Below are 9,906 nucleotides of genomic sequence, written 5' to 3'. Positions count from 1 at the left end.
CTCCCCTATCCCCCCCTCTTATCTGCATTCACCTTGGTATATCACCTTTGTTACATTAAAAGAAGCATAATACAATGATTCTATTAGTTACAGTCTCTAGTTTATGCTGATTGCATCCCTCCCCCAATGCCTCCCCATTTTTAACACCTTGCAAGGTTGACATTTGCTTGTTCTCCCTCGTAAAACAACATACTTGTACATTTTATCACAATTGTTGGATACTCTAGATTTCACCAAGTTACACAGTCCCAGTCTTTATCTTTCCTCCTTTCTTGTGGTGTCTCACATGCTCCCCACCTTCCTCTCTCAACCGTATTCATAGTTACCTTTGTTCAGTGTACTTACATTGTTGTGCTACCATCTCCCAAAATTGTGTTCCAAACCACACACTCCTGTCTTCTATCACCCTGTAGTGCTCCCTTTAGTATTTCCTGTAGGACAGGTGTCTTGTTCACAAAGTCTCTCATTGTCTGTTTGTCAGAAAATATTTTGAGCTCTCCCTCATATTCGAAGGACAGCTTTGCTGGATACAGGATTCTTGGTTGGTGGGTTTTCTCTTTCAGTATCGTAAATATATCACACCACTTCCTTCTTGCCTCCATGGTTTCTGCTGAGAGATCCGCACATAGTCTTATTAAGCTTCCTTTGTATGTAATGGATCGCTTTTCTCTTGCTGCTTTCAGGATTCTCTCTTTGTCTTTGACATTTGATAATCTGATTATTAAGTGTCTTGGCGTAGGCCTATTCATATCTCTTCTGTTTGGAGTACGCTGCGCTTCTTGGATCTGTAATTTTATGTCTTTCATAAGAGATGGGAAATTTTCATTAATTATTTCCTCTATTATTGCTTCTGCCCCCTTTCCCTTCTCTTCTCCTGGGACACCAATGATACGTACATTATTGTACTTTGTTTCATCCTTGAGTTTCTGGAGACGTTGCTCATATTTTTTCATTCTTTTCTCCATCTGCTCCTTTGCATGTAGGCTTCCAGGTGTTTTGTTCTCCAGTTCCTGAGTGTTTTCTTCTGCCTCTTGAGATCTGCTGTTGTATGTTTCCATTGTGTCTTTCAGGTCTTCTGTTGTGCCTTTCATTTCCATAGATTCTACTAGTTGTGTTTTTGAACTTTTGATTTCTGCCGTATACATGTCCAGTGCTTCCTTTACAGCCTCTATCTCTTTTGCAATATCTTCTCTAAACTTTTTGAATTGATTTAGCATTAGTTGTTTAAATTCCTGTATTTCAGTTGAAGTGTACGTTTGTTCCTTTGACTGGGCCATAACTTTGTTTTTCTTAGTGTAGACTGTAATTTTCTGTTGTCTAGGTATGGTTTCCTTGGTTATCCAAATCAGGTTTTCCCAGACCAGAACAGGCTCAGGTCCCAGAGGGAAGAAATATTCAGTATCTGGTTTCCCTGAGGGTGTGTCTTAGAAAATTGCTCCATCCTTTGATGCCTCGGGTCACTGTGCTTTTCTCCCCAGCAGGTGATGCCTGCTAGCCTATAATTCTTGACTGGTGTCAGGAGGTATGGCCGTGTTCCCCCAGGCTCTGGGGTCTGGTTCTGAATGGAAAGGGCCCCACCCCTTTCCTCCTAGAGAAGACAGACCCCTCAGGTGGAGGTCATTAGCATTTCAATGGTCTCTCTCTCTGCTTGTGCTGTCTCCACCCTTCTCCGCTTCACAGCCCTGGAAACTGAAAATGACTGGGGCTTTCTCCACTGAGCTGAAAAAGAAACAGATAGTCCCCTTCAGACCCAGTCCAAGGCGACCATCCGGCTCTCCCAGGTCAATCGTCACCCAAAGCCTTTGTCTATTTTTTGGGGCTGCGTACCTGTAGTGAGCAGTTCACACTCGCTACTTAAAACCCCAGTTGGAGCTCAGCTGAGCTGTATTCGCTTGCTGGGAGAGAGCTTCTCTCTGGCACCACGAGGCTCTGCAGCTCGGGCTATGGGGGAGGGGGTCTCACGACTTGGATCCGCAGGTTTTACTTACAGATTTTATGCTGTGTTCTCGGGCATTCCTCCCAATTCAGGTTGGTGTATGATGAGTGGATGGTCTCGTTTGTCCCCCCGCAGTTATTCTGGATTATTTACTAGTTGTTTCTGGTTTTTTGTAGTTGTTCCAGGGGGACTACTTAGCTTCCACTCCTCTCTATGCCACCATCTTGCCTTCAAATTTGATTTTAATCACCAATTATAATTTCAGACTTTACTTTGAATGTACCATATTAGTTTTAATTGAGCAGTTATATACTTAACTGGTTTGAGTCTGTCCAACTCTGTCTTTAAGCTACTTGTTTCTTATGCAGTGCTTACTATTAAAACTGTATCTTTTGCAATTTCACATTTAGCACCTCTGTCGTAAGCAGAGAGCTGAAGTGACTTATTTTGCTGCTTGGTAGCATTTTTAAAAGGTTTTTGATTAATGAGAAAAGTAAAACCATGAATATTTACCAAAAACATTTCCCAATATTAACAGTGAATAAGAATTGGTTGCATTGGTTTGAGCAGTGCCGCCAATTGAGCAAGGCAGGTGTTTAGAAGGAATCTTGGTGTAATTTAAACATTTGAAAACTGCCTCTTGCATATCTGTTTATTCTGGGAAAGGTTTATCACCAAGACCTGCTGAGTTGCTTTCTTTTGTGATGATGTTTTTTAATCTCCTAAGGTGTGTAAAACTTGTACTACATCTTAGTTTACTGGATCAGTCTAGAACACAGTATTATAGAAAGCTGAGACCAAGCTATCCTTCAAATATTATAGAAAATGGAAAATATACAAGTAAATTCTGTTGAACCACACACATACAAAAACAAACAAAAAACCTGTGATCTTAAGATCAACATCTGAATGCCCTCATAGATGGTTGACATACGTAGGTGGCATGTGTCTTGAGAACATAGAGGACAATTTGTATAATTTCCCAGGAAGGGTGACCGAAGGCTTTTTGGTTTGTCAGAGGGTTACAAAGTGATATCACCCAGGCTTAGTGAATGTATGAGTGAGAAAGGAAAGATGGAAATTCATCAGACCTGTTGGAACTAAATTGATCCAACAGTTCTGGGACAATTGGTAGTACTGATCAAATTGTGAAATGTATGTACTCCATGATTCAAGAGTTACAGTTCTAGGGCCTCAATGGTGGCACCAAATTGAATATACAGGTATGTATCAAGAGCTTCCATCAGCCCTCCTCTCTTCCCGCTTATGAACTTACTGACATAGGAGAGAAGCCATATAAGTGTGAAAGGTTTGGGAAAGGCTTCAGTCAAAGCTTAGATCCTAGCATTTGCTCTATAGACAGTACTGGAGAGAAGTCCTATAAATGTGATGTGTATAATAAAGATTTCACTCAGACATCGCAACTTCATGCCCATCAGGGAGCCCATAATGGAGGAAAAACATGCAAATGGGAAGTATGGGATAGGGACCCTAACCAGAATTCTGGTCTTCATCAGAGAGTCCGCAGGGGAGAGAAACCATGTCAATGTGAGGTATGTGGTAAGGTCTTCAGGAGGCCCTCAAATCTTCAAGCCCATCAGAAAATACACACCAGAGAGAAACCATACAAGTGTGAAGTGTGTGATAAGAACTTCGTCCATAGTTGCAATCTTCGAGTCCAACAGAGAGTCCACACAGGAGAGAAGCCATACAAATGTATTACATGTGGTAAGGTCTTCAGCTGGATTTCAAATCACACTCATCAGAGAGTTCACACAAGAGAGAAGCCATACAAATGTGAGACGTGTGGTAAAGCCTTCAGCAGGAGTTCAGATCTTCAAGCCCATCAAAGAGTCCTTATAGGAGAGAAACCCTCCAGATGTGATGCCTGTGGTAAGAGCTTCAGCTGGAGTTCGCACCTTCAAGCCCATCAGGGTGACCATACAGGAGAGAAACCCTAAAAATGTAGACTGTGAGAAGCTGCATTTTTTTTTTGTTATTAAGTTACATTTGTATTTTTATAATCTTATACCTATCTGCTTCTAAAGTACTGTCTTCCAGCTATTTTAGTTGATCTAATAAAAGCATTCTATGTTTTAAGATTACAATGATGTTTTGGCCTAGCCTACAAAAATAAAGATTAAAAAAAAATGCTTTTGCTGAGATTTTCCTCATTATACAACAGGGGCACCTTCTATCTATTGGTAGCAAATACTTCTCATGATATTTTTATTATATGCCAACAAAGCAGAAAACATCCTGCTGAATGAAATCACTGGGAGCATTCCAAGTTCAAAATAAAATGTTTAACTTACACATAATACAATTATGTACAAGATTAGGTGGGGGAAGAAACCTGAACAAATCCCAAAATACATGAATGCATTTACATGTGGGGAAAGTGGAGAGAACCCTTCAAATACCAACATGTTCTGTACCATTAATTCATTAATAATTAAATGGCCTCACTTATTCTTTTTTTAATAATTCAATTTTATTGAGATATATTCACATATCATGCAGTCATACAAAGCGTACAATCAATTGTTCACAGTACCACCATATAATTGTGCATCCATCACCAAAATTAATTGTTGAACATTTTCATTACCACACACACAAAAGTAATAAGAATAAAAATTAAACTGAAAAAGAACAATTAAAGTAAAAAAGAACACTTCGTGCCTTTTTTTTACCCCCGTTTTTCTACTCATCCATCTATACTCTGGACAAAGGGGAGTGTGATCCACATGGCTTTCCCAATCACATTGTCACCCCTCATAATCTACATTTTTATACAATCATCTTCAAGATTCATGGGTTCTGGGTTGTAGTTTGATAGTTTCAGGTATTTACTGCTAGCTATTCCAATTCATTAGAACCTAAAAAGGGTTATCTATATTGTGCTTAAGAGTGCCCACCAGAGTGACCTCTCGGCTCCTTTTGGTATCTCTCAGCCACTGAAACTTAATTCATTTCCTTTCACATCCCCATTTTGATCAAGAAGATGTACTCCATCCCACAATACTGGGTCCAGATTCCTCCTCGGGAGTCATATTCCACGTTGCCAGGGGTATTTACACCCCTGGGTGTCAGATCCCACGTAGGGGGAAGGGCAGTGATTTCATCTGCTAAGTTGGAGAGAGGGCCACATCTGAGCAACAAAGAGGCATTCAGGAGGAGACACTTAGGCACAATTATAAGCAGGCCTAGCCTCTTCTTTGCAGTAACAGTCTTCCCAAGGGCAAGTCCCATGATTGAGGGCTCTGCCCATCAAACCACCAGTCCCCAATGTCTGTGAGCACATCAGCAACCATCGAAGTGGGGAAGCCCAACACCCCTGCATTCTCCCCCAGCAATGTTCACATTAGTGGTAGCATTTAGTATGTCTCTTTTTGTGCCTGGCTTATTTCGCTCAGCATTATGTTTTCAAGGTTCATCCAAGTTGTCATATGTTTCACGACATTGTTCCTTCTTACTGCTGCATAGTACTCCATTGTGTGTATATACCACATTTTATTTATCCACTCATCTGTTGAAGGATATTTGAGTTGTTTCCATCTCTTGGCAATTGTGAATAATGCTGCTATGAACATTGGCGTGCAGATATCTGTTTGCGTCACTGCATTCAGATCTTCCGGGTATATACTGAGAAGTGCAATTGCTGGATCGAAGGGTAACTCTATATCTAGTTTTCTAAGGAACTGCTAGACTGTCTTCCAGAGTGGCTGAACCATTATACAGTCCCACCAACAATGAATAATGAATGAGGGGATTTCTCCACATCCCCTCCAGCATTTGTAGTTTCCTGTTTGTTTAATGGCAGCCACTCTAATCGGTGTTAGATGGTATCTCATTGTGGTCTTAATTTGCATCTCTCTAATAGCTAGTGAAGCTGAACATTTTTTCATGTGTTTCTTGGCCATTTGTATTTCCTCTTCAGAGAACTGTCTTTTCATATCTTTTGCCCATTTTATAATTGGGCTGTCTGTACTATTGTCATTGAGTTGTAGGATTTCTTTATATATGCAAGATACCAGTCTTTTGTCAGATACATGGTTTTCAAAATTTTTTTCCCATTGAGTTGGCTGCCCCTTTACCTTTTTGACAAATTCCTTTGAGGTACAAAAACTTCTAAGCTTGAGGAGTTCCCATTTATCTATTTTTTCCTTTGTTGCTTGTGCTTTGGGTGTAAGGTTTAGGAAGTGACTTCCTAATACAAGGTCTTGAAGATGTCTCCCTACATTATCTTCTAGGAGTTTTATGGTACTGTCTTTTATATTGATGTCTTTGATCCACTTTGAGTTAATTTTTGTGTAGGGTATGAGGTAGGGGTCCTCTTTCATTCTTTTGGATATGGATATCCAGTTCTCCCAGCCCCATTTGTTGAAAAGACTGTTATGTCCCAGTTCAGTGGCTTTGGGGGCTTATCAAAGATCAGTCGGCTGTAGATCTGGGGGTCTATCTTCAAATTCTCAATTTGATTCCATTGATCGAGTCTTTGTGCCAGTACCATGCTGTTTTGACTACTGTGCCCTCATTTATTCTTATGTAAGTGTTAGAACCTCTTGAATTACCACTATAAGTGCATTTTTTTTAAAAAAAGGAAAACAAATAACTACCAACAGTGTCTGAGAATAGAGACTAAGTTAGCTTATGTTGCATGTATTGCAGGCAAGACGGAGGCATTTTTTTTAAAGCTTTGGCACAGACTTCATATAATCTTAAAAAAAATCTGTAGGCCTTTACAAGATTTGACTTGCTGAAAGAAAAAAATTTCAAATTATTAAATGTTTTAAGACTTAAGCTTTAAAACAAAACAAGACAAAAAATAGCTCCAGCCTTAGACCAAAATAACCCTGGAAGAGTCGTAATTTGATTGAACAAGCTGATCAGGCTTGGAACCTGAATGTACTTGAGAGCAAAAGATCCAAAATTTGCTTGGAGTAGAGGGGGACTGGGGGAGGAACAACCTATTTGGTAATAAAAGTTGTACTATAAACTGTAATATAAAAGAAGTATGGTGAAAATGTACCTTTTTCTAAAGGTTATACAAGTTCCTTGGGCAATAAAACTGTTAGGTTTGTGTCTTCTAGTATGCTGAACTTTTATTCCAGCCACATTTCTATTTCTTGCCTGTTAGAACAAAACCAACCAAGCAGCTGAGAAATTGACTTCCAATAGTTTTACATTTCAATGTTTTTCTTTTTCTTCCCTTTTTCCCCCCTGCGGTTTCTGCATTTCAAATCAGCACTTGTGGGGTTTTTGAATAGTATTCACCTGGTATGAGAAGTTTTCCCAAGAAACCACAAAAATTGTTTTATCTTTTTGCTTTTCTTTTTTTTTTTTTTTCATCAATGTTTTGCAGCACTCAAGTCGGTTTAAGTACTATCAAAAAGGCAGTAGTTAGGACACCACTGTTGCTGTAGATGTGACACTGGTTGAATTTTTGCTGACATTTGTGTAGCTTCCCTTGCTGTTTGTGTTTGATACATTCAGGAACACTTGGCTTGAATTGGTTTGAAGGATTGCTCTGCACTGCAGTGTGGTCGTGGCCCTGGTTCTGTTGTGTGGGTAAAGATAAGACTGGTGGAATAAATTATTACTGGAACTTGGACTGGCTGGCAGACCTATCTCCAAACTTCTCTGAATGCAAAAATGTCTGGGACAGCACATAGCATACTTGCTCCACATCTTTACATAGCTGCAGCTTCTACATTCCCAAACCACACCTGTAAATTTGGCTTGAAATTCTGTACTTTAAGTAGAAGCATTGCTATGTCTCCACCACTGTTCAACTGAAGACTTTCTATGACAGGCACAGGTGTGACAGGGGCAAGGACAGGACCCATTCCCTTGTAAAACATATAGTAAAACATATACTCTGCCTTATTTGTATTAATGATTGTCCAGGAACCACCATCATTTATCATGTCTTTATTTGGTTCTTTGGGGCATGAGGTGGCCTGAAACTGGATTATTCTTTCTTGAGAAAGGCACAAATATATTCTTTCTGTATCCTTAAGGTAAAATGCACATTTTTCAAGTTGTGACAGGATCATTTGCATCCAGTAATGTGGTCCGCTTATCAACTTTCCTAATTATCAATTTTGGGAGTGCCATGCCAGTAACTGAACACACATTTGGCTATTTGTCCATAATGGATGTAGCAGTTACATACTGTGAAATTTGCTTCATCATCATTCAAGAGATGGATGTAAAATGCTCCCCACTGCTTGAACTGGCAAGTGTCTGGTACTATCTGAGATCTAAATCAATTAAACAGAACCATCTTTGTTCTGATGCAATGCACAAGCCAGCATTTTTAAATGACTGCTTCTTTTTGGAAGGTTTGGAGATGAATTTTATCCTCTTGCTGAGGAACACCAATGTCATCACTGTTACCATAGAACATCTTTACAGACAACATGAAGTGCTTTCTCTTGTCTGAATCAGATATGTACAATGTTTTGACTATGCAATAGTTATTTACTTCCAAATTCAGTGGCTGCATTTTTTTGTCACCATTTCCTATTCCAATAAATGCACGTGGTTGAGATTCTTGTTCAGAACAACCATTGCATTCCATTTATTCTTTTTTTTTTTCTTCCATCCACTGCCCATAAGATACACACAAGGAGGAGGGCAAAAAAATCTTTTCTCATTTCCAAGTGACATCTGTGCAACTTTTGCGTGAAGAATAAGTACTGTTTGATCCCCTTGCTCTTTTAAATATTTTTGCAAAGCTGCCCTAGTGAGTCATTTAGGTGGAGGCCACTAACCAGGTTTCCTTTTAATCCATGCCATAGTTCTACAAGAATATGATGGCAAGCCACAGTTGGGAACACTTCGATGCCCCTCGAAACACCTCAGCAGTGTATCTTTATCATTCTCCTTTTCTTTTGAGATCATAATGACTCCAGAGAACTATGTTTCCATTTGAATGATAGTCTCATAATTTCAATAACCTGTCACATGCTTTCAGGAGTTCACTTTATTAGTTTTCTGGGTATGAGCCCTCAACTCCACATCCACTTTTTGAATAACTGTGTCTTCTTCATTTCAGTCAGTTCGTGGAAAAATAAAACGGTCTCTTGTGTTTGTGATGTCGAGAACAGGATGGATGTAGATTATGAGATGTTTGAAGCTGAACTCAAGGAAGAAATATTTCCAAGACATATCCAGGTTCCTTTTTCCAATTACAGTATTTCTTTCAGTTTCCTGCTGGAATACTGATCATCCAAAAGAGCAATTAAAGCCTATAAAAGTTGGAAGTGTTTTGTTATTTGTTTTGTGGCCTGATCAGAGTCTTTGGTATGTTGCAGTGAAAAACTTATGCAACGTTTTTAGTAATTAGAGATCTAGATGCAACCAGTCACGTGTAAAGTAAAAAAGGCAACAGAAGCAAACAAATTCGGAGATCCTCGGGTTCCTTAAATTCCGTGTCCAGGGCAAGCCCAACCCAGTGCCTTTAAGGATCTCCACTTTTATCTTAGATATCAACTCCCTGTTAAGATGGAATTTTATTTTCTGATCACAAGGTTTGCTTTTTTTCCCCATATGGCCACATTGACTTTACTTATTAGTACTACATTGTAAAATGAGAGAAAAGGAATAAAAGAAGTAAGGAATGAAGGGATGAGGGAGGGGTGGAAGGAGAGAAACGGAAAGAGAAAAGAAAAAGAAAACCAGAAAAACAAAAAAAAAAAAGAGGGAAAAGAAGGACAAGGCGCCAATATCATCTGAGAACTGTGTACTAAACCTGCTTATATTATAAAAAATACAGGAAATCGGGCCTAAGTGCTTCGTTGCCGAGGATTCTGGGAATTGTAGTCCTGGCGCTGCCTCGTCTTCGAGGCACTTCCGCCGTAGGACGCCCGGGCTGACGGTCGTTCTTATCGCGCATTCTGGGAATTGTAGTCCTGCAGGTGTGCCGAATCAGAGGCACTTCTGCGGCAGTTGGGCGGGGC

General features: G+C 39.7%; 1 pseudogene; it reads right to left on the bottom strand.

Annotated features, from left to right (window-relative positions):
- Positions 1-7,342: 7,342 nt before the first annotated feature.
- LOC119521609 lies at positions 7,343-8,743 on the bottom strand (annotated as a pseudogene).
- Between the last annotated feature and the right edge of the window lie 1,163 nt (positions 8,744-9,906).

This window comes from Choloepus didactylus, chromosome 27 (assembly GCF_015220235.1).
Source record: "Choloepus didactylus isolate mChoDid1 chromosome 27, mChoDid1.pri, whole genome shotgun sequence".
NCBI classification, from domain to species: domain Eukaryota; kingdom Metazoa; phylum Chordata; class Mammalia; order Pilosa; family Megalonychidae; genus Choloepus; species Choloepus didactylus.
Note: the sequence above shows the minus strand (reverse complement) of the source record. Positions and strands in the feature narration are given on the sequence as shown.